Source organism: Aegilops tauschii, chromosome 3, assembly GCF_002575655.3.
Source record: "Aegilops tauschii subsp. strangulata cultivar AL8/78 chromosome 3, Aet v6.0, whole genome shotgun sequence".
NCBI lineage: Eukaryota > Viridiplantae > Streptophyta > Magnoliopsida > Poales > Poaceae > Aegilops > Aegilops tauschii.
Window position 1 is genome coordinate 326,862,221 of NC_053037.3, and position 25,635 is coordinate 326,887,855.

Consider the following 25,635-nt stretch of genomic DNA (forward strand, 5'->3'; position numbering starts at 1 on the left):
CTCTCTGTTGCCTATTGCATTAATTTCGGTCTCACCAAAATATGAAATCGGTCCCACCGAGTTTGCTTGGCCAACTCTCTGTTGTGCTTATTACCCAAATCGGTCCCACCGAGTTTGTGTAATCGGTCCAACCGAGATAAGGCTTTACCCTAACCCTAGCACATCGGTCCTACCGAGTTGATCATGTCGGTCCCATCGAAATGCCTAACGGTCACATTATGAACCAAATTGGTCCTACCGAGTTTTATAATTCGGTCCCACCGAGTTTGGTGATTTGTGTGTAATGGTTAGATTTTGTGTCGAGGCTATATATACCCCTCCACCCACTCTTCATTCATGGAGAGAGCCATTAGAACATGCCTACACTTCCAACATACATTTTCTGAGAGAGAACCACCTACACTTGTGTTGAGGCCAAGATATTCCATTCCAACCACATAAATCTTGATCTCTAGCCTTCCCCAAGTTGCTTTCCACTCAAATCATCTTTCTACCAAATCCAATCCTATGAGAGAGAGTTGAGTGTTGGGGAGACTATCACTTGAAGCACAAGAGCAAGGAGTTCATCATCAACACACCATCTATTACCTTTTGGAGAGTGGTGTCTTCTAGATTGGCTAGGTGTCACTTGGGAGCCTCCATCAAGATTGTGGAGTTGAACCAAGGAGTTTGTACGGGCAAGGAGATCGCCTACTTCGTGAAGATCTACCCTAGTGAGGCAAGTCCTTCGTGGGCGATGGCCATGGTGGGATAGACAAGGTTGCTTCTTCGTGGACCTTCGTGGGTGGAGCCCTCCATGGACTCGCGCAACCGTTACCCTTTGTGGGTTGAAGTCTCCATCAACGTGGATGTACGATAGCACCACCTATCGGAACCACGGATAAAAATCTCCGTGTCTCCAATTGCGTTTGCACACTCCAATCCCATCCCTTTACATTCTTGCAACTTGCATGATTTACTTTCCGCTGCTCATATACTCTTGTCATGCTTGCTTGATATGTATTGTGAATGTTTGAACTTGTGCTATACACTACTAGGAAAAGGGCTATAGATGAAATGGCCACTAATGGCGCACCAGACATGTGATGCGCCACTACTATATAGCAGGGGCGCACCATGTGCTGGTGCGCCATTAGTGTGAAAGACACTAATGGCGCACCAGACACACGGTGCGCCACTAGTAACAATTTTTTTTTCCAAACATACTAATGGCGCACCAGGGCACAGTGCGCCATTACTAGTTCTAACTAGTAATGGCGCACCAGCCACATAGTGCGCCACTACTATATTTTTTTATTTTTATTTTTGCAAAACTACTAATGGCGCACCAGGGTATAGTGCGCCATTACTAGTTTAAACTAGTAATGGCGCACTGTGCCCTGGTGCGCCATTAGTGTATATTTTTTTATTATTTTTTTGCAAAACTACTAATGGCGCACCACCAGCAGGTGCGCCATTAGTAACCAGGGTTACTAATGGTGCATTTGTAGGTGGTGCGCCATTAGTAACCTGGGACCAGCTAGATATTTTGGACAGCCACACCTACCCACTCACTTTCCCCACTTCATTCTCTCCACCTCCTCCTCCAAGCTTGTCTCGGCTGCCTCCTCCTCCTCACCTCATTTGCACCATAGATTCATCCAAATTAAGTGGTTAAATTACCTTTTTTGATAGGCAAGTAAGGGGGAAGCTATCTTTATGTTGTTCTCCCTCCAACAACGTGCACATGCACTTTTTATGGCCTAGCTAGATCTATGTATGTTTGTGGTGTTGCATATATGTTTGTGTTTGCAGGTACCGGTATTTGAAATGCGATAGTTGCCAATATTTTGCCGGAATGTTGATTCATTTCCGTTTCGGCGAGAATTTTGGCACTATGCATTCTTTTTGGTCCTATTTTTAGGGAAAGTCATGCCAAATTTTTTCTTGGTTCTAAAATATCGTTTTGCTCTACCCCGCAGGCGACCATGGTCCGCACGATGACCGAAGGCATCGTGAATAGGTTTTTGAGCTCCGCGAAGGTCGAGATGCTTCAAAAGAACGAGACGGAGATAAGATGTCCGTGTCGAAGATGCAAGCTGAAGAGCCTTATTGCGGACCCGGATTCCGGGCAGGTGCGGGACCACCTGCTCTTGCGTGGTTTCATGGATGGCTATCGGTGGCAAGGTGATGAAGATGACTATGAAGTCGTCCATGGGGGCCGGGCAAGAAATGAGGAAGGGCAGCAAGACAACCACCGCGGCTCGGGCGGGCGAGAAGACGAAGAATCTCCAGGACATGATCACGGCGGTGATGCTGTACACAGTCATCATGTAGAAGATGCCGGACATGATGATGAGGAAGATGCCGGAGCAGACGAAGGGCATGATCATGAAGATGAAGATGCCGGCGGAGCAGACGACGATGGACCATCGATGGGCTGGGTGCAGGACCCTCATATTCAAGAGCTGCTTCTCAAGCAGACGGATAACGCAAGAGCTGCCGCCCGAGAGAAAGCCAAGCTGGATCAACTGGAGATAGACGCGGTTACTCCATTGTATGAAGGATGCAGGCCCGAGGATACCCGCCTGAAAGTAACGCTCATGGCTCTGGAGATGAAGGTAAAACACAAAATGACCGACGCATGCTTCGACGAGAACATGTCATTCTGGCACGAACGTCTTCCCAAGGGGAACAAGTGCCCGACCAGTTTCGAGGAGGCAAAGAAAATCGTGTGTCCTCTGGATTTACCGCACGTGAAATACCATGTGTGCATGAACAATTGCATCATTTATCGGGACGAGCACGCGGAGTCTACCATATGTCCGGTGTGCGGCGTCACTCGATACAAGAATAGGAAGAAAGCTCCTCGAAAAGTGGTGTGGTACTTTCCGATCACTCCTCGTCTGCAGCGGTATTTCGCGGACCCTAAGGTAGCAAAGCTCCTGCGTTGGCACGCGGATAGGGAGGAGAAGAAGCGAGAAGATGACGCAAATGATCCGGAGATAAATAAAAAAGACAAGATGCTGAGTCACCCTAAGGATGGGAGCCAGTGGCAAGCGTTGAACTTCGAACACCCAGAATTTGGGAAGGATCCAAGGAACATCGTGCTGGGCGTGAGCACCGATGGAGTCAATCCGTTTGGCAGCCAGAGAAGCACACATAGCACCTGGCATGTGTTTGTGTGGATGTACAACCTTCCCCCTGGTTGTGCATGAAGAGGAAGTACATTCACATGACTATGCTAATTGAAGGGCCGAAACAACCAGGGAACGACATCAATCTGTATCTAGGGCTGCTGAAAGAGGAGCTAGACACGCTGTGGAAAACGCTAGCCAATACGTGGGACGCCGCAGAGAAAGAATATTTCCCTATGAGAGCCGCACTGCTCACGACGGTGCACGACTATCTCGGTTACGGATATCTCGCGGGGCAGGTGGTCCACGGATTTTCTGGATGCGTCAGGTGCATGGATGACACAACGTATCGCCAGCTAGATAGAGATCCCGGGTCTTCGAAAACTGTGTTCATGGGACATCGAAGGTGGCTTCACGACGATGACCCGTGGAGGAAACGCAAGGATCTGTTCGATGGTGAAACCGAACCCCGAAGACGCCCGCGTATGAGGAGCGGCGAGAAAATAGACGAGCTGTTGAAAAATTGGAAAGATTGCCCATTGCCGGGAAAGAAGCAAAAGGCGCCAGAGCCGGGAAAGAAGCGAAAGGCGCCAGAGCCGCTGCTGAAGGTATGGAAAACGAGGTCTGTTTTCTGGGACTTGCCGTACTGGAAGATCCACCATGTGCCTCACAGCCTTGATGTCATGCATATCACGAAGAACGTGTGCGAGAGTCTGCTTGGTACCCTGCTCAACATGCCAGAGAGGACCAAAGATGGGCCGAAAGCAAGGGCAGACTTGAAATCAATGGGCATCAGGGAGGAGCTTCACGCTAATGATGATGATGATGATCAGGCGAAGCAGGACACGGAAAGTCGTTGCAAAGGCAAAAAGGCCAAGAAGACCGGAAATGACTACCCTCCCGCGTGCTTCACTCTAAGTCAGGAGGAGATCGATCAGTTTTTCACCTGCCTCGTAGGAGTAAAACTTCCTTACGGTTACGCGGGGAAGATAAGCAAATACCTAGACCCAGCGAAGCAGAAGTTCAGCGGGATGAAGTCTCACGACTGTCACGTGCTGATGACGCAGATACTTCCAGTTGCAATCCGTGGGATCATGGACGCGCACGTCCGTGAGACGCTATTTGTCATATGCAACTTTTTCGACGTCATCTCTCAGAAGTCGGTTGGCGTGAGGCAACTCAGAAGGCTACAGGAAGAGATCGTGGTGATACTATGCGAGCTTGAGATGTACTTCCCGCCCGCATTCTTCGACGTTATGGTGCATCTGCTGGTCCATATCGTGGAGGATATCATCCAACTCGGGCCGACGTTCCTGCACAGCATGATCCCGTTCGAAAGGATGAATGGTGTCATCAAAGGATACGTTCGCAACATGGCACGTCCAGAGGGAAGCATAGCCAGGGGCTTTCTGACCGAAGAGTGTATCTCCTACTGCACGAATTATCTAGGCATCGAGAACCCCGTTGGTCTGCCCGTCAACAGGCACCTCGACAGGCTCGCTGGATGGGGTCACCGTGAGGGTCGCCGCGAAATGCATGTCGACTTCGAGGGTCGACTCGCCGACTTTGAAAGAGCAAACCTAGTTGCGCTACAACACATAGACGTGGTCGATCCTTGGGTGGTAGAGCACAAAACCTTTATTGAGAAGACGTACAATGACCGAGGCCAACAGAGGACGGACGGAGATATAATCAAAGAGCACAACTCATGTTTCACGCGTTGGTTCAAGCAGAAGCTTCGGTCGTACCCTTTACATGAGGATTCTTCCGCGGAAGAACAACTCATATTCGCCTTGTCACAGGGCGCCGAGCACAACCTGATGACGTATGAGGCGTACGATATCAACGGCTACACATTCTACACCGAGGACAAGGACATGAAGAGCGATGGTTATCAGAACTCCGGGGTAACGATGGAATCCTACACCGGTAACGACAAGGACAGATACTACGGAAGGATCGAGGAGATCTGGGAGCTGAGCTACGCTGGAGAGAAGGTCCCGATGTTCCGTGTCAGATGGGCCAAGAGCGTCATAAAAGAAGACCGGTATTTCACCACCATGGTTATACCCGAAGCCAAATCCAAGACCGCAGGCGCGAACGTCACCGCGAAAAATGAGCCATGGGTACTGGCTTCCCAAGTGGACCAATGCTTCTTCATTACCGACCCGTCAAAGTCCAGTCGTGTTGTCGTGAGGAGAGGCAAAAGGAAGATCATCGGAATGGATGGAGTCGCCAATGAGCAAGACTTCGACAAGTACGGCGACCCGAAGATGGAACATGACGACGACGATGAAGTATCAGCATACACCACAAAAAGAAGCAGGACCACCCTACCTAAAGGACGTCCGTTCAAGAGAAGAACTCCATTTACGAAAAATAAGGGCAAGAAGATTGTGAACAGATAGCTAGCTAAGATCGATTGTATTTAAATTGTAGCCTTCATTTCTCGATTGTACTTCATGGGCACTTTTTGAACTCATGAATATTTTTAAATTTCATGGACACTCGATCTCGATCCCCCTCCATCTCGATCGCTATCCCACCTCGCCAGATCCGGTCCCCCTCGCCGCCGAGCACCCCCCGCACCCTCTCCCCCGCTCCACCGGCCGCCGCCGCCGACCCCCCCACCCTCCCCCGCTCCACCGCCGCCGACGACCCACCGCACCCTCCCCCGCTCCACCGCCGCCGACGACCCACCGCACCCCTCCCCCGCACCCTCCCCGGCCCGCTCCACCGTCACAAATGAATGCAACTAAAATTGCAAAAAAAAACAAATTTGATTATATTTTCAAATAACAAATTTGATGATATTTTCAAATAATAAATTTGATGATATTTTTTCATATTCATAAATATTTTCAAATAACAAATTTGATGATATTTAAAAAAAAATTATTACTGTTTTTATAAAAAATTATTACTGTTTCATATTCATATTCATTTTCTAAAAAATTATTGGATGCAACAAAAAATAATAATAATAAAAATTACTTATGGCGCACCTCTGGCTGGTGCGCCATTGCTATATAAAAAAAAGATTACTAATGGCGCACCTCTGGCTGGTGCGCCATTGCTATATAAAAAAAAGATTACTAATGGCGCACCGATCGTGGGTGCGCCATTGCTATAAAAAACATACTAATGGCGCACCGCTGCGGGGTGCGCCATTAGTAAGCTTCCCCCCTAGCTAATTCCTCCCTCTCCCTCGCCAGATCCCCTTCGTCCCTCTCCCTCGCCAGATCCACCCGTGCGCTGCCCCGACCCACGACGCCGCCGCCCCGACCCCCGCCGGACTCCACCCCCGCCGCCCCCGCGCCCCCCACCACTGCAGCTCCCCCGCGCGCCGCCCCCGCGCCCCCCACCACTGCAGCTCCCCCGCGCCGCCGCCCCCGCGCCCCCACCACTTCAGCTCCCCCGCGCCCCCACCACTGCAGCTCCCCCGCGCCGCCGCCCCCGCGCCCCGAGCCGGAGGAGGAGGACCAGGAGGAGGACGAGGAGGAGGAGGCGACGACCGCCTCTACCTCAGCTCAGCCAGGCCACGCGACGCTGAGCTAGGCGCCTCTGCTTCGACCGTTGGAGTTAGGCGCCTCTGCTTCGACCGGATCGGGATCGTCTTCAACCTTCAGTCGCTGGCGATCTTCCTCGATTTGGGCATCCCCTGCTGCTCGTAGTCACTCGCTGGGCCTCCGTGTGCCTCTGCGGTGAGCCCCTCTGCCGATTACCCGCCTTTCCCCTTCGAATCCCTCGGCGTAGAAGTCCCACGGGCTAGGCCGTCGCGGCGGAGCTTCGCTCTCCACTTTCCTGGCTGCGCTCCCACGGGCCCTGGCCGCATCCGTCCGCGCCCCTGCGGCACCCCCCCCGCGCGCGCCCGCGCCTGCCTGGGCCACGCCCTGCCTCGCCCCTGGAACGCGCTCTCCGTGCCCGCAGCCGCCCGGCCGCCCGTGCGTGTCCGCGTCCCACTGTTGGTCCTGTCGCGCGCGCCCTTGCTGTGCACCATAGCCTCATCCCGCTGCTGTTGCTGCACTGCTGCCACTGCAACTCTGCTGCTGTTGCCCTCAGACCAGCATCATAGACCAGTTGCCACCGTGCCTGTATGATAGCTGCATCGACTTCATCCAGTATGTAGAATGGTGATTGCCTGAAATTGTGAATGGCAAACAGCAATGCCAGTGCAGCAACAGTCTTCCCACCAGATAACTGTTTCATATCCCTAAAGCACTGATTTTTTGTGTGTGGGTGATATCCCTAGTATGTGGCATAGCTCTATACTTGATTGATTCCATGTAGAAATGGATCATCTTCATTTTCTAGATTTAAATACGATGTTCCTCTGAGTGGGTGCGTGTGACCTTTTTGTTGTCTGCTTGTAGATTTTGTCTATGCCTTTAGATATTATGATCAAAGGCTTCCATGAACAGCTCATACCTTCTTGGCTTGACAGAGTTATACTTGATAGATGAAGTATGTGTGTATTCAGATGCTTTGTGTAATTGTACCTGTTATATCTGACCACTGTTTATTGTGGTTTTGATTTTGTTACAGTGTTCTCAAGTATAACAACATAGTGGGATCATTTGTCAACATAGTGGGATCATTTTGCAGATTCCAGCAAACAACATAGTGGGATCATTTGTCAAGGCCAGCATCAGAGTGCTAATTTACAGGTATAAATAGATAAAAGATTCAGAGAGTAGCTCTTTTCTTACCAGCATCATGAAGGTTGGGAATATCTTTGTAGAAAACAAAAAGATTAGGAAACTGAATCTAAGGACCAGGGCTAAACCTCTGTACTTTACTGTCTTTAACATGGTATAAAATACCTGAACTGAATTTGTGGGGCCTCTAAAATTCTGGAAAAAATTAAACTCAAGATTCTGGTGTTTAACCCTGTTGTGTTGCTTCTAGAAATAATATAAAAGCTGTGAAAAAGAAATCTGTGGAGTTGGCACTTTACATAAGGTTGTAGATCATTTTACATTGCTGGCTTTAACATGATACCAATTGGCACCTGAACCTTTCTTTTGGAGAGTTCTCTGAACTTCAATGAAGCATAAAGTAGAATGCGAAGCTTGTCTTGAGGCTCATCTTTGAGACAGGTTATCTATGTCGGTTGTCGGAGCCTTGGAGGTTACTGCTGAGAGCTGTCACAGCAGTGCGTGGCGTCAGTGATGGCCAAGCTGCTAGTTCAACTACTGGCCAACTACTGGCCCTTGTTATCAAAATAGTCTTGCCACATGTTCATAGTAATCTCCAACCATATTAGCAGTACTGAATAAAACTTGTCTTGTTTTATGGGAATGGTTGATTACCTTGATTATACTTACTGGATGGTTTATTTATAGTTCTTAAAATATGAAAATGAAAATTATTTGTATCCCTCATTGAAGGTATTTGACTCTATAAATCATACTGATGTTGACTCTATAATCATACTGATACTGATGTTAAAGGTATTTCTAGCAAAACCTGAAATGCTAGATGGATTGATTTTTCTGAGCTGTTTGTGCTCCCTGCATCTTTCAGCTCTCATTTTCAGTGGAGTTGTTGAATTATATGCTCTTATTGGACATGTTTTACGTGTTGATCCATCAATTGCTAGTTTGCTGGGTTTTGTCTCCGACCATCGTGTCGTGATGATTTTGCAGGTACCCCGAGAGGCCCTTGAGTTTGCCGGAATGTCGATTAACTTCCGTTCTGGCAAATTCGGGTACTCCATATGTCCTATTTTCAGCAAAGGTCATGCTGAAATTTTCCGTGAATTTTAGCATGACTTTGCTAAAAATAGGACATATGGGGTACTTGCGAATAATGCATGGGCCGGGGTATCTTAGTACTTAATTAAGTAGGATCAACTGCCTCTTGTGTTATACATATAGAAGTGTGATATGTTTACTGTCTCTTGGTGTTTGTCCTTAATTAAGTAGGGTATATTATTAGAAGATACCCATATATATCAGTCAACCTAGGGTGCCTCGGCATCGATAAACCCTAAATGATGAAAACTTAACTTAGCATTTAGGGTGCCTCGGCGTCGACAAACCCTAAATGATAAAACCTTGGCTTTTAGGGTGCCTCGGTGTCGATGAGAACCTAAATGATGTACGCTTAGGCTTTTAGGGTGCCTCGGCATCGACAAACCCTAAATGATAAAAGCTTAGCTTTTAGGATGCCTTGGTGTCGACAAACCCTAAATGATGAGACCATGATCTTTTTCCTTGACAATAACCAACTTTTTGACCAAACTTTTTCCTATTTAGAGCGAAACATGGCCCACAACGATGAGGCCGGCGGTTCGGGCGGCAAGCAATTCTGGGAGCTGTCCCAGGAGCTGGAGGAAGAACCTCACCGCTATGAGGACGCCGCGGAAGACACCGATCCTGATGATGGCGGCGCACGCACAGATGGCAGCCAACCGAAGAGGCAACGGAAGGACCGGCGCCCGAGCGTGCTCGGCACCGTCAAGGAGGAATTTACTAAGTGAACTCCGACGGGCATCCAACGGCGCCCAAAGAATTAGTCAAGGGGTACTCGGTTCAGCTCGGGTGCATTCTCCGGAGCACCGTCTCGATCAACACCAAGAACCTAAGGCATAAGGACCGAGGGAATTTGCGCAGCCTCCTCTTCACGAAGTTGCACGAACGATACAAGTTCCCCGCTGACTTTGCAAACACACGCCTCTCAGGGAATAAAGTGAACAGTGCCGCCCTCACGAGGATGAGCACGGCCCTGTCTACTTGGAGAAGCACGGTGAAGGCAATGATTGAAAAAGGTGATAGTTATGAGAAGATCAAGGCGAAATATCCTTTGATCAGTGAAGATGACTACAAGGAGTTCAAGATCAAGTGCGAGAGCAGCGCAACCTCCGAATCAAGTCAGTGGGGGAAAGAAATGCGGCAGTTGAACTTAGGGGTCCACCAACTCGGTCCCGACGGTTACAGAGTGGCGGAGCCTATATGGGACAAGGAGGACGCGGAGCGTGCCGAGCAAGGCCTACCGCCCCGCTTCGAGAAATACCATGACAAGCAGACCAGGAACTTTGTCAGGGCCCGGTACAAGGAGGACCCGGTAACAAAGGAGCTTACCACGGATCCGAAGACCAGGGCGCTTGAGCTTGTTCTGGTAAGGAATACACCCCCGCGTAATTAGCTCCATATGGTTGCATTCTAATTAATGATGCCAAATTTCTAAATGGTTCACATTCCTTCCGCAGGAGGCTGAATGCAGTAGCGCGGGGTCGTCTCAGAGCTCCCCTTTCGACACCCCTTTAAATAGGGCGTTGAACGTAATGAAAAACAAGGATAAGCTCAGTAAGCCGTCGTCAGCTGGTCGTGTGGCCGGCAAAGGCTTGTCCACAAAATGGTCGACATACTATACCGCTGGTGGGCGAAAGGAGAAAAAGACCAGCTCGGAAAGCCAGTCGCGCGAGGTTCAAGAACTCAAGGCACAAGTGGCGCGGATTCCGGAGATTGTCCAAGAGCAAGTGCAACAACAACTGGGAACGACACTCACCGCCATGGTGCCTACCTTGATTTAGGGGCTGACGACGTGGATTGTGGACGGCCAACAGGGGCCTCCCCCGGTTCCCAGCTTCACGGCCAGCAACTCGCACAACGTGCAGGCGGCGCCATTGGTGTCTCCGGCGGAGGCGGTATTCGTGTCTCCGGCGCCGGCACGGGCATTGGAGCTTAATGCACCCGGGTGTATGCCAGCCGGCACCTCGCCAGCAAGCGGCCCCTCCGTCAGTTGCACGCCCGCCGTTGGCGGTGCCTCGACATTAGCTGAGCTCGACAGCATCACGGTAACTAAGCCTCTCGGCCGTTGACTTCATCTCCTTGCCTTTGACTGGGCATCCCTGACGCCCTACATGTTTTCGCAGGGCGCCGCCGACGTTCCTTGCACTCTCCTGTACTTCGTGGGCAGCGAGTTGGTCGATGTCGCCAAGGGCAGAATCGTTCAACCGGGCAACCGCGTGTTCCACGGTAATCCGATGCCACCCACCTTGTATAGGGTTGAACTGGTTCAGGTGCTGCCAGGCTGCGACGAGTTGTTACCTCCGATTCGACCCACTGGGGCCGACGAAGATGATGTGATGACCCTCAGCGCCTGCGTAAGCTGGCCCCTGCTTTGGCCGAAGAGCCAGATTCGTTTGGGGGCGGGGGACACCACCCCACAGACAAGACCGCCAGTCGTGCCAGCGCCAAGCCATGGCAAGAACGCCGCAACACTACCGGACATGCCGGACATCCCTATGGCACAGGATCCGGACATGCATATGGCACAGGATCCGGACGACGACGACAATGACGACGGTACATTTACCAACGTCGATAAGTACTTTGCCGAACATGGGTACGGTGGCGAGTTCTGCGGGCCTCCTTCTCAAGAACCCAACCCTGAAAAAGACGACCGCAATCTAGCTGGTACGGCGGAGAAACCCAATTGCAACAGGCGTCGTCTGGCATTCAGTTCTCAGGAGACGCCTCCAGCTGCCGCCTTCACCGAGCCTCAGATAGCTGAGGTGCGAAATATTATCAGCCCCAACACGCTCAAGAAGGCGGTCTGTGAGCAGAACTCGATCCCATTACAACAGATCAAGAAGAAGGGATGGAAACGAAATACTAACAAGGGCGCCGGTGCGAGCCAGCCGGCACCGAGTACGATCCATGCTCAGGACGGGCCACCTTCACCTAAGGATATCTCGAGGAGGGTGCATGTGGCGGGTAGGGCGATGCTACCGACAAATATGCTCAATGCTGCAACCGGTGCTATGCGGAGTCTGCATGACAGTGTTCTTTCTTTGGAGAAGCGGCGTCTCAGAGAGAATGATGTGGCATACCCGGTTTTCATGGCCAAGGTGCCAGAGAGCAAGGGCTTTGTGGATAGCACCGTCGGGGGTACGATCGTCCTGCGGTTTGATGACATCTTTGCTATGTTTAACCTTCATCCGCTGCACTACACCTTCGTTCGGCTGTTTTCGCTGAGTATGGAGATGCGGATCATTAGAGACAAGACCCCGGACATTGTGATAGTCGACCTCTTCTACATGCGTGCCAAGATCTTGGGCAACGCTGGGGACCGGCAAGTCGCGAGTTCACACCTCGAAGGCGTCATTCTGGCAAACCCAGATAAGGATAACTTCCTCGTGCCTTACTTTCCCGAGTAAGTCATCCCCTAACCGCCCCGTAACATATGATTTCTTAGATTTCGATCGTTCTTTTTTTTCTAACATTCCGTGTTCTGTGCAGTGACACACATTGCACACTCATGCTCTTAAGCCCGAAATATTCCATGGCCACGTATTTCGGCCCGGACCGTGACTCCAAGATAGACTACACAAATATCAAGAAATTTCTTAATGATGCTCTCCCCGGCTACGCCACATCTGGAGGCACCTTTAAGAGGCCAGTTCGTAGGTACGACAGGCACGTGTTCACCCACAATACGACGTTCCCCTGCGTCAAGCAGCCGCCTGGCGGTCAGAAGGATGCCTACTACGCCCTCCATCACATGCGGGCGATCGTACGGGACCATAATCACCTTCTGCTACCAAATAATCTCGAAGATTGGGCCGCAAGCTTGGCGGCAATCCAGGATGCGGACATCCGACAAGAATTCTTTCGCATCCAGTCGGAGTTTACAGAAATCATCCATCAAGATGTCCTTCGTACCTCGGGGCAGTTCTACCTCAAATATCAACCGTCCAATAGTGAGATAGACACAACGCTACAAATGTAGGCTGATAACGCCCGCGACTTCATGACCATCACGAAAGATGGCGGCTTCATCCACGCTCCGGTCCCATGAGTCGAGTCGAAACTAGTGATGCTATGTGTAGTTCTGAAACATCGATTAGCTCATGTTGTAATTAAACTTTAATGAACTTGTATGTCTCTTTGGTTTGGACAGTCGTTCAACTTAGATGTAATCGATGCTATTTATTAGTAGGACCATGAATCGTGCTATTAATGTCTTGCTTTTCCCTTCCGATCCTTTTGTTGCATACTTATATATTGCTTATGTATTGTCTGTTGTTTGGCTAGTGCATAGAGATGCCGTCGTATGTCGTGTACAAGAGTAAGGTTCCCGGAGTCTACGACGACTGGGAGGAGTGTCGGAGACAGGTTCACCGTTTCAGCGGTAATAGTTACAAAGAGTACACCACTAGGGCGGAGGCGGAATCTAGATACGCGCGCTATCTAGCGGGAGAGAGGAGGGAGCGTTGGAGGAACCAGATGAAGACCAGTTTCATCGCGCTGATGCTCATCGTGATAACCGCAGCTCTCTTCTATGTGATGGTAGTTTAGATGATCGATATCGACTTGTAATGTGAAGACAAACTCGCTACTCGCGGTCTCGAGACTTGTAATGTTCTATCTTTGTTCGGTCTTTTGAATTCGGAGACTAATATGATGAATTGTATTCGGAGACTAATCTTCTATTGTATTCGATGAATCTGCTGTTGCTGTGTGGTGCTGTCTATATTCTGTCCAATAATATATTTTGTAACCTGTGCTAATATCAGAAAAGAAAAAAAATTCCTAATATTCATACTAATGGCGCATCACCCCAACGTGCGCCATTAGTATGCCAAAGGATACTAATGGCGCATCACCCCACAGTGCGCCATTAGTATGGCAAAGCACATGTGTAAATATCGCCCCCTGGGAGGCACACTAATGGCGCATGTTGGTCTATACTAATGGCGCACGGCGTGATGCGCCATTAGTATACCAGATACTAATGGCGCACTAGTGGTGCGCCATTAGTATTTAATACTAGTGGCGTGGTACTAGTGGCGCACCAGTAGTGCGCCATTAGTAGGCAAAACTGGTGCGCCACTAGTAGGCCTTTTCCTAGTAGTGTATATCTCTACTTCAACTTAAAGAATTTAAAAACTGCAACTTTTCTTGCTAAGAGTCTATTCACCCCCCTCTAGACACCTCTTCTCGATCCTTTCACAAAGCGCCAGGACTACCACGGCGAACCCCAACTCCACCACTTAGTACACCTATTCCTGTGGACGAAACACAACCAGCAATTCATAGTTTAGCATCTACCGCTTTTGATGTTCTTAAATCCTATGTGCGTATCTTCCCATCATGGAAATATTATACTGAAGATGAAGGAAAAAGCCAGTTGCAGGTGTTCGTCCATGAGTTATGTGTAAGTAATGTTATTCTTGGCAATTACTTTGCTTTGTCCCATACATTCTACCTCCATGTTGGTTATAATATAGCAAATGTTCCCATTTTTCTCTATAGAGTAGGACCAATTTGGAAACTCAAGATGAGGTAACCTGTGATAATACCTCTGCTATCTTCAAGAATGTTTTGTGGTAGTATCGGAATTACCTGAAGAAAACATACTTCACTGGTAAGGAAACTTATGAAATTCCCTTACTTTCTCCTGAGACACATTTATGGGACGATGATTGGGAACGCCTTGTTCTGTACTGGTCCCGAGGCAAGAATGTGGTAAGGTCTATGAGATCATTTTTTACTTTGAAGTACCGTATGCCTGTGTCTTACTATACTCTGTTCATGTAGAACAAGTGCTTAAACATGAAGAACAACTGTCCTCATTTAAGATTCCATTGCTATGGTGCATATTGTGTTGCTCTTGTATCACTGTATTTACTCATCCAAACTTACTTTTAAATTAAAGGATCCAATCGAAACTCCAATGGCACAAAAGGTTTTTTAAACATGTTCCTTTAACTGGTTTGCTTGCTCTTCTAAATTGCTCTATTGATTTCAATTTCAATTGTGTATACAATTGACTTCTCATATCATGCACATTACTAGCATCACAACAGAGCCAATAGTGTTGTTGTACATGTATACCTGTGGTACCCATCTGAAATCTGGTTGTGTTGTGTAGTTTTCCACACTTTTATTCCTCCAATGTTGCTTTGTCTTGAACTGATATGATTTGAAACATGTCTGTATTTTCATTTGGCAAGACAATGCAGTGACCATAGCACATAGATATATGTTTGTTTGATGCTTTTATTATGTACTACTTCGCAATATAAGACTTGGTAGTTTAATCCTGTCCACCTTACTGCTGAGCTGGTTCACTGAAATGAGTTTCATATACTACATGCTAAACCTGTTATTTGTTTGCTTGTTTCTTCTTTTAGAATGCTGACAGAATTTGGGGAAGAGTACCTGCTTATTAAGCAATGGTAAAGGAAGTAACGCAAATAAGGTTCAGGATAGTGAGACATCCTTGTGGTCTCCAACAAAGCTGATAAACAGCTAAGGGAAACATTCTTGAAGACAGTGAGACAACCCTAAAGTCCTGTCTTGATGTAGTGTTCGAGTTACTGGCAACTAACGATGGCACAAGCTCTCTGAACACACTGTCTGAATCAGTCCGGTTTCTTGAGTCTCAACTACAAGCTGAAAGACATCGGTCAGCTATGCTGCGACAAGAAGCCGAAGGACTGGGGAAGTCCCTGGAGAATTCAGATGCATACTTTCTAGTGCAACAACAAGCGTTGAAGGATTTTAGCGCCAAACAGGAGAAAGCTAATAAGCTTGCTAAGCTTATTTCCAGCATGGTGGATACCTAGGATAACCTTTCTTGAGCTCTTCTGAAGTTGTTTTAGTTATGCACTTGTTTTGCTGCCATGTTTATTTGCACTGGTGGCCAATTTAGATGCCCAGTGTATGTAATATGCTGCTTTGTTCCCTATATTTGCACTGGTGGCGAACTTTGATGCCCAGTGGATGTAATATGTGTAATAGCCGTAATAGCCTAGCGTAAGTTGCTTGCTTATTTATTTCATTATTGTCTTCTTTATTTGTTTGGTTGTAGTCACTGCAGTTCTTTTTCCGCGGTTTTCTAGTGGCCACAATAAAATATTTTTTAAAACTAGGCCACAATAACGATGGGCAACATATGGACCGTTGTAACCATGGTCTTGCTATCTGTCGTAGCGACCATGATTCATAATTCAAAGATATGATCTCATTTCCTTCGGTTGGACCTCGTTGGACGGGTAGACATCTTGCTTCGATAGGTGAGGATCTCAATTGTTTAAACAAGGGCACGAACACTTTGAACGAGGTCGAGACGAAGGAAAACGAGATCATATAATTATCTCATGCCATCCTGTTTAGTTAGTCATCGTATCTCTGAATTATGGCATGCTATGCTATCCAGTTTAGATAGACATCATATATATGAAATTGTGTCATGCTATCCTTTTTAGTTAAACAATATATATGTGAACTATTTCATGCCCTCTTTTTTCCACACTATCTATTGCATCTGTCTCTCATACAAGGTCTGTACATTCAACTACTTTTCTTGTTTATCGGCCATTTGAATTGGAGGGGGTGATGGCAGTATCTAGCAGAGTAAAAACACGGTCTTCAAATAAAATAGTGCCACCTCTTGGTGGAGATAGCACCCCGGTTGTACATGCACAAGAACCAGCCCTACCACATATAACCCAGACTCCCGCAGATTGTACCCCTACTCCGATGGACAGACAACCAGCTTCACCCAATCTAACCCCAACCCCAGTAGATAGTAACCCAGTTATAATTGACACACCACCATCTCCACAATAGAGCTCCCAAACAAGAGCAGTTAGTAAGGCAACTCCAGTTCCCAAAGCGCCAGGACTACCACGGCGAACCCCAACTCCACCAGTTAGTACACCTATTCCTGTGGACGAAGCACAACCAGCCATTCGTAGTTGAGCATCTATCGCATTTGATGTTATTAAATCCTATGTGTGTATCTTCCCATCACGGAAATATTATACTGAAGATGAAGGAAAAGCCAGTTGTAGGTATTCGTCCATGAGTTATGTGTAAGTAATGTTAATCATGGCAATTACTTTCTTTGCCCAATACATTCTACCTCCATGCTGGTTATAATATAGCAAATCTTCCCATTTTTCTCTATAGAGAAGGATCGATTTGGAAACTCGGGATGAGGTAACCTGTGCTAATACCTCTGCTATCTTCAAGAATGTTTTGTGGTAGTATTGGAATTACCTGACGAAAACGTACTTCACTGGTAAGGAAACTCATCAAATCCCCTTACTTTTTCCCGAGACACATTTGTTGGACGATGACTGGGAACGCGTTGCTCTGTACTGGTCCCGAGGCAAGAATATGGTAAGGTCTATGAGATTATTTTAAATTTTGAAGTACTAAATGCCCGCGTCTTACTGTACTCTATTCGTGTAGAACAAGTGCTCAAACTGGAAGAACAACTATTCTCAGTTAAGGTTCCATTGCTATGGTGCATACTGCGTTGCTCTTGTATCACTGTATTTACTCATACAAACTTATTTTAAAATTGAAGGATCCAATCAAAACTCCAATGGCACAACAGGTATGTTTAAACATGTTTTTTAACTGTTTTACTTGATCTTCTTAATTGCTCTATTGATTTCAATTTCAATTGTGTATAGAATTGACTTCTCATATCATGCACATTACTAGCATCACAACATAGCCAATAGTGTTGTTGTACATGTATACCCTTGGTACCCATCTGAAATCTTGTTGTGTTGTGTAGTTTCCCATACTTGTATTCTTTCAATGCTGCTTTCTCTTGAACTGATATGATTTGAGCCGTGTCTCTATTTTGATTTGGCAAGACAATGAAGTGACCATAGCACATAGCTATATGTTTGTTTGATGCTTTTATTATGTACTACTTCGGAATAGAAGACTTGGTAGTTTAATCATGTCCACCTTACTACTGAACTGGTTCACCGAAATGAGTTTCATATACTACATGCTAAACCTGTTATGTGTTTGCTTGTTTCTTCTTTTAGAATGCTGACAGAATATTGGGGAAGAGTACCTTATTAAGCAATGGTAAAGGAAGTAATGAAAATAAGGTTTAGAATAGTAAGACATCCTTGTGGTCTCCAACAAAGCTGATTAAACAGCTAAGGAAAACATTCTTGAAGACAGTGAGACAACCCCAAAGTCATGTCTTGATGTAGTGTTCGAGTTACTGGCCACTACCGCTGGCACAAGCTCTTTGAACTCACTGGGTGAATCAGTCTGGTTTCTTGAGTCTCAGCTACAAGCTGAAAGACATCGATCAGCTGTGCTGCAACAAGAAGCCGAAGGACTGAGGAAGTCCTGGAGAATTCAGATGCATACTTTCTGGTGCAAAAACAAGTGTTGGAGGATTTTAGTGCCAAACAGGAGAAAGCTAATAAGCTTGCTAAGCTTATTGCCAGCATGGTGGATATCCAGGATAACGTTTCTTGAGCTCTTCTGAAGTTGTTTCAGTTGTGGACTTGTTTCGCTGCCGCATTTATTTGCACTGGTGGCCAATTTAGATGCCCAGTGTATGTAATATACTGCTTTGTTACCTATATTTACACTGGTGGCGAACTTTGATGCCTAGTGGATGTAATATGTGTAATAGCCGTAATAGCCTAGCGTAAGTTGCTTGCTTATTTATTTCCTTATTGTCTTCTTTATTTGTTCGGTTGTAGTCACTGCAGTTCTTTTTTCGCGGTTTGCTAGTGGCCACAATAAAATAGTTTTTAAACTAGGGTATAGTAACCATGCACAACATATGGACCCTTGTAACCATGGTCCTGCTATCTGTCGTAGTGACCATGGGCCTCCTACGGGCTGTAGGTTCCATGGGCCTTCTACGGGCTGTATGACCGATTGGCCAAACATGGGTCATACTATTCATGGACCAATAACGGACCGCAATATGGCTCGTAAACGGGCTAGAGTGGAAATCGCCTGTTTATGGCCCGACCATAACGGGCCATTAATAGGTCGATATGTATAACGGGCTTAATTCTGTCGACAGACATAACAGTTTGTTAATGGGTCGTATTTCATGACGCTATATAAACAACCCAACAGATTAACAGTCCACAAACGGGTCGACTGTAACCATGGGCTAAATTTGGCCCACAAGCGGAAGAAGCCAATAACGGACTGTAAGCAACCGAATGCTAGAAATGAGCCCAGGAATAAATGAGCCCTTAGAAGGCCGAAAGGTAACACGGGCTGGAAATGTCCCAATGGAATAATGGGCCGTTAATGGTTATAAATCGATACAATGTTCATTATGGGCCAGTTTCACCATGGGCCTTTAATGGGCCCAAAGTTACAAAGGGCCTCATATGGGCCGAAAGTCTTCATGCGCCATACATGGGCCAGAAGTTACAACGGGCTGGAATCATATTGGACGGCCCAGATGACGCTACTAGGCCTAATTCGGATAGGCCATAACGGGCCACGAGTTAGCGTGTTGTGAATGGGCTATATGCGAACATGTCGTTAACAGGCTTTCCGTGGGCCAGCCCGCTACTTTTTACCAAGTCAAACGGGTCGTCATTTTGACCTGATTGGGCCGCTATTGGGCCTTGCCACGTGTGGACGTATCATAGGCGCCTCCTGTCCATTGCGTGGTTGACATCTGTCTCAATGCGGAGCTGACACATGGTTGCTACGGCCAATGAAAATTTTACACGTGGAAACTTGATACGTCTTCGTCGTGTCTATAATTTTTTATTGTTTCATGCCAATAGTATACATCTTTTACATATTATTGGCAACATTTTATATGATTCATTAGACTAACATATTGATCCAGTGCCCAGTGTCAGTTCCTATTTTTTGCATGTTTTTTGCTTCGCAGAATATCCATATCGAACGAAGAACAAACGTGATAAAAATTTACGGAGAATTATTTTGGAATATTTGTGATTTCTGGGAGGTGGAATCATCGTAAATGGGGGCCCACACCCACCACAAGACACCTGGGCGCGCCAAGAAGCCCAAGCGCGTGGTGGCGGGTTGTGCCCTCCTCATAAGTCGGTTCAAGCTCTACTTCGGGCGCAAGGAAGCTTATATCTAGAAAAAATCATGTTAAAATCTCAGCGCAATCGGAGTTACGGATCTCCGGATATTTAAGAAATGGTTTCCGACCAAATCTGGGGGGGGGGGGGACGCGAAACAGAAGAGAACGGAGAGGGAGATCCAATCTCGGAGGGGCTCCTGCCCCTCCGCCACCATGGAGGCCATGGACCAGAGGGGGAACCCTCCTCCCATCTAGGGGGGAGGCCAAGGAAGAAGAAGGAGAAGGGGGCTCTCTCCCCCTCTCTCCCGGTGGCGCCGGAGCGCCGCCAGGGCAATCATCGCGATGGTAATCTACACCAACAACCTCGCCGCCGTCAACACCAACTCTCTCCCCCTCTATGCAGCGGTGTAACACCCCTTCTCTCCGCTGTAATCTCTACTTAAACATGGTGCTCAATGCTATATATTATTTCCCAATGATCTATGGATATCTTATGATGTTTGAGTAGATCCATTTTGTCCTATGGGCTAATCGACGATCGTGATTGGTACGAGTGTATATTTTATTATGGTGCTATCCTACGGTACCCTCCGTGTCGCGCAAACATGAGGGATCCCCGCTGTAGGGTGTTGCGATACGTTCATAATTCGCTTATAGTGAGTGGCGTGAGTGACAGAATACACAGACCCAAGTAAGTGGGCTATTGCGTATGGGAGTAAAGAGGACTTGATACTTAATGCTATGGTTGGGTTTTACCTTAATGATATTTGGTAGTTGCGGATGCTTGCTAGAGTTCCAATCATAAGTGCATATGATCCAAGTAGATAAACTATGTTAGCTCATGCCTCTCCCTCATATAAAATTGCAAGAATAATTACCGGTCTAGTTATCGATTGCCTAGGGACAAATGACTTTCTTGTTGACACAAGCTATCTACTTTTATTACCTTGCAATTTATTCGTAGTTTTATTCTCACAAAGTACTTCTAGTTTTATTCTTGTTCTAGGTAAAGCAAACGTTAAAGTGTGCGTAGAGTTGTATCGGTGGTCGATAGACCTTGAGGGAATATTTGTTCCACCTTTAGCTCCTCGTTGGGTTCAACACTCTTATTTATTGAAAAGGCTACAAACGATCCCCTATACTTGTGGGTTATCAAGACCTTTTTCTGGCGCCGTTGCCGGGGAGCAATAGCGTGGGTGAATTTTCTCGTTTGTGCTTGTTTGCTTTTTCACTAAGTAGTTTTTATTTTATGTTCTAAGTTGTTCTCTAGTTATGGATATGGAACATGAAATACCAAAAAAAATAGTTGTACTTGCTACTCATGGAGATGGGGAACTTCCTAAAACCCTCGATGCTCATTATGTGAAAAATAGTAAACACTACTTTGATAATCCTGAGAAAACCCCATTCAACTTGATAATGGGAGACATGTTGGATCAACGTGAATACTTTAGGGATTATCGCTTGACTTAAAAAGGGAAACTTTTATGGAATCAAATTCATATGTTGCATTCGTATGCTCGGGATTTATGCTCTAGATATGATTATACTTGTTGCTCTAGGATGAAGGCTCGACACCTTCCCTTTTCATGTGAATTTAATGATAATGAAACCTTGGCTTCTTTTGCTAATGGTAGATATGATTACTATGATGTGGAACGAATAGAAGAATTTGTTGCTTTTAAGGGTGCTTATGAAATTGAATCTATGTTTGAAAAGTATGAAGATTATGATGATGCTGTTTACAGACCTGAAAATTTTGCTATACTTAAATATTGCTATGAGATTTTTTTTTGACTGGGAACTATAGGGGAAACCCCCACAGCATATCAAAACTTTATTTAGAAAAAGAGATACAGTACAAGTACAAAGGGGGATTACAAGAGGTAATCAAAGTAAGCTAGGGGAAGAAGGAGAAAAAAACAAGTGAAAAGATACAGACTATTGGCCTCAAGGTGGCAGAAATGAAATCCAGCGAAGAAGATCATCTTTGTAGGCAGCTTTCACTCTATATTGCATTAAGCTGATGTCATGGATGAATGCAGATCTCCATTTATTAAATCTAGCTCTCTCATGCCAGAAGACCTTAGCGTTCCTGATGATCCAGATATTCCAGCAAGCAATGAACACCACTTCGGTGAAGAAGGGCTTCCTAAAACTCCTGCTAGCATTAAGAACCAAATGAGCCATGGAGTCACCAGAAGACCAATCAATTTGTAGATAGTTCCAAACTCTGACACTAAAGTTGCAATTAAAGAACAGATGATCCCTTGTTTCCCTAGTCTGCAAAGGACAAAGGACACAGTTTACTCCATCCTCCAAATGCCAATGCCTCCTATCCACCATGTCCTTGGAGTTCAACCTGTCCATAATAAGCATCCAAGCAAAAACTTTGATTTTCATTGTACAAGAGGACTTCCAGATCCAAGCTGTGAAAGGGTTGAAAGATGCTGAAGCAAAAGTATGTGAGTAAAACAACTTTGGTGAGTATCCCTTGGCAGTGCCCTTCCAAAACCAAATATCCTTGGACCCAGGTGTTCTATTAAGGCCACCCAACATGGACTGGAGAATAGTCAGATCATCAAAAGCCTGGTTGGACAAAGGAAGGTGGAAGTGCTGGAAAATATCCTGAGAGTCCAAGAACTCAAGAATAGTGACCCAGGGATCCTTAACATAGGAATAGAGCCTGGGAAATCTGAGTTGAAGGCTAGACACCTGACCATCAAACTGCAAGTTATCTGACCACATGAGGGCAGTGTCCCCTGCATTAATCTGAACCCAAGCACACTCCCTAAAATGATGCATGACCTTGCAAATATCCTTCCACCAGAATGAGCCACAATCAGAAGTTCCCTGGGGGACCCTATTATGATAGTAGGTATCCCAAATTAAAGAAACCCAAGGGAGATCCTTTTTATTAAGGAAGTTATTCGCATGTTTGATCAGAAGTGCAACGTTCTGAGAACCAAGGTTGAGAATACCAAGACCTCCTTTGTTTTTTGGCCTGCAAATAAGGTCCCACGCAGCTAGGGAGGGGGCAGACTGACCCCTATTCCTCCTCCAGAGGCATTGTCTCTGGATTCTCTCCAATTGTTTAAGAATTCCAGCTGGGACCGCCAAACTGCAAAGGAAGAAAATGGGCATAGATGACAGAGCAGAGTTAAGAAACTGCAGCCTTTCCCCCTGATTCAAAAAAGATGAACTAGCTGTCATTCTCCTCTCCATGCAATCAACCAATGGCATAAAATCCACCATTTTAGGCCTTGTAGTTCCCACTGGCAACCCAAGGTAGGTAAATGGCATTTTCCCAATCTGGCAGCCAAATGCAAAAGCTAATTCAGTCATGACAGCAGTGTCCACATTGATGGGAATAATAAAGGATTTGTGATAGTTCACATCTAGACCAGTGGACACAGAGAAGACCCTGAGCATATCCTTGAGAGCTATAAGATGGTCCTTGTCCGCAGGCAAGATAATAAGGGTGTCATCAGCATACTGAATCACGGGGTAATCCTGATCATGACAAGGTATAGGTAACTGAAGAATGCCCCTTCTGAACATGTCATTGATTACAGTCTGCAGGAGATCAGCAGCTAGGACAAAAAGGAGGGGAGAGACTGGATCACCCTGTCTGACACCCTTTTTGCACCTGAACTTCCTACCAGGGACTCCATTAAGCAGAATAGATGAGGTACCTGTGGATAGAAGTTGCTTCATCCAAAGGATCCACTTCTCATTAAAGCCCTTATATCTCAAAATTTGCACAATGGCCTCATGCTCAAGGGAGTCAAAAGCCTTTTCAAAATCCAACTTTAGAATCACAATAGGTCTCTTGGACTGGTGCACTGGTGTAAATACTCAAAGGTCCACCCAATACAATCTTGAATTGTTCTGCTTTTTATGAAACCATATTGGTTCTTGTGGACACACTGCATAATCACCTCTTGAAACCTATTGGCTGCCATCTTAGACAAGAACTTAAGACCCATTCCTGTTAAAGAGATAGGTCTGAAGTCACCCACCTCCTCAGGGGAGGGCTTCTTAGGCACCAGAGTTATGTAAGAGTCATTGATATTTTCCAGATGAGCAGTACCCTCAAAGAAAGCCTGGGCCAGTTCATAAAAATCCTGAGAAATTATGTGCCAGCACCTTTTGAAGAAAAGACCATTAAAACCATCTGGACCTGGAGCTTTATCAACTGGCATATGCTTGACAATCATGTCCATTTCCTCCTTCTCAAAAGGCTTAGTGAGAACATCCAATCCCACCACTGGTTCAATGAGGGAAGGAAGATCAAAACCCATGTTAATTCCCCTGGAAGAACCCATTCTGTTTTTAAAACAATTCCAGATAATACCCTCCATTTGTGAATGATCAGTCACCACAGTACCATCAGGCAATTTTAAGCTAGCAATAGAATTCCTTCGATACCTCTCCGTGGCCATAGCATGAAAGAACTTGGTGTTCTCACCACCCACTTTTATGTATCTGATAGTACATCTTTTCCTCCAATAGAGACATTGAAGGTGGAGCAATTTCTCTACATGGGTTTTAACCACTATCCTGAAATTGGATTCATGTCTGTAAAGTGATCTATATTCCTCAAGCTCATCCAAGAGCAGGATAACACTATTGCATTTACAAATTAGAGTTTTCAGTTTGGAAATGTTCTTCTGCCATCTCTTGAGACACATTCTCAGGGACTTAAATTTGTCAGCTATCCTGGCAGTAATATGGCCCTTTCTGGATTGTTTCTGCCATGAGGAATCAACACAGTCCATAAAACCCTCCAACTCCAACTATTGCTATGAGAATTATGAGTATAATGCCGATATTAATGAGTTTATTGAGAAAGTCTCCGCTGTCCAAGTAGAGACTAATATTTTGCAGGAGTCTATGGAAGAAGGAATTGATGAAATTGTGAGTTCATTGGATGAAAAGATGAGGAGGAGAGCAAAGAACAAAAGGAGGAAGAGCGGATGAGCTACCCGTGCACACCTTCTAATGAGAGTAACTCTTCAACTTATACATTGATTAATTTCCCTTCATGCTTACCGAAGGATGAGTGCTATGATCCCGTTGATTCATTTGAAATATCCCTTTTTGATGAACTTGATGCTTGCTATGCTTGTGGCCATGATGCCAATATGAATGATGCCTATGGAGATGAACTTGCTATAGTTCCTTATGTTAAGAATGAAATTGTTCCTATTGCACCCACACATGATAGTCCTATTATCTTTTTGAATTCTCCCAACTACACTATATCGAAGAAGTTTTGCACTTATTAAGGATTACATTGATGGGTTGCCTTTAACCGTTGCACATGATGATTTTGATGAGTATAATATGCATGTGCTTTCTGCTCCTACTTGCAATTATTATGAGAGAGGAACTACATCTCCGCCTCTCTATGTTTCCAACACGATAAAATTGCAAGAAACTGCTTATGCTATGTATTGGCCTTTACTTGATGTGTATGAATTGTTCTTTTATGACATGCCGATGCATAGGAAGAGAGTTAGACTTCGTCATTGCATGATTTATGTTGCTTTATGCTCACTACTAAATTCCAAATCATTGTTAATTAAAATTGGCTTTGATATACCTTGGGATCCGGGTGGATCCATCACTTGAGCACTTTATGCCTAGCTTAATGGCTTTAAAGAAAGTGCTGCCAAGGAGACAACCCGAAAGTTCT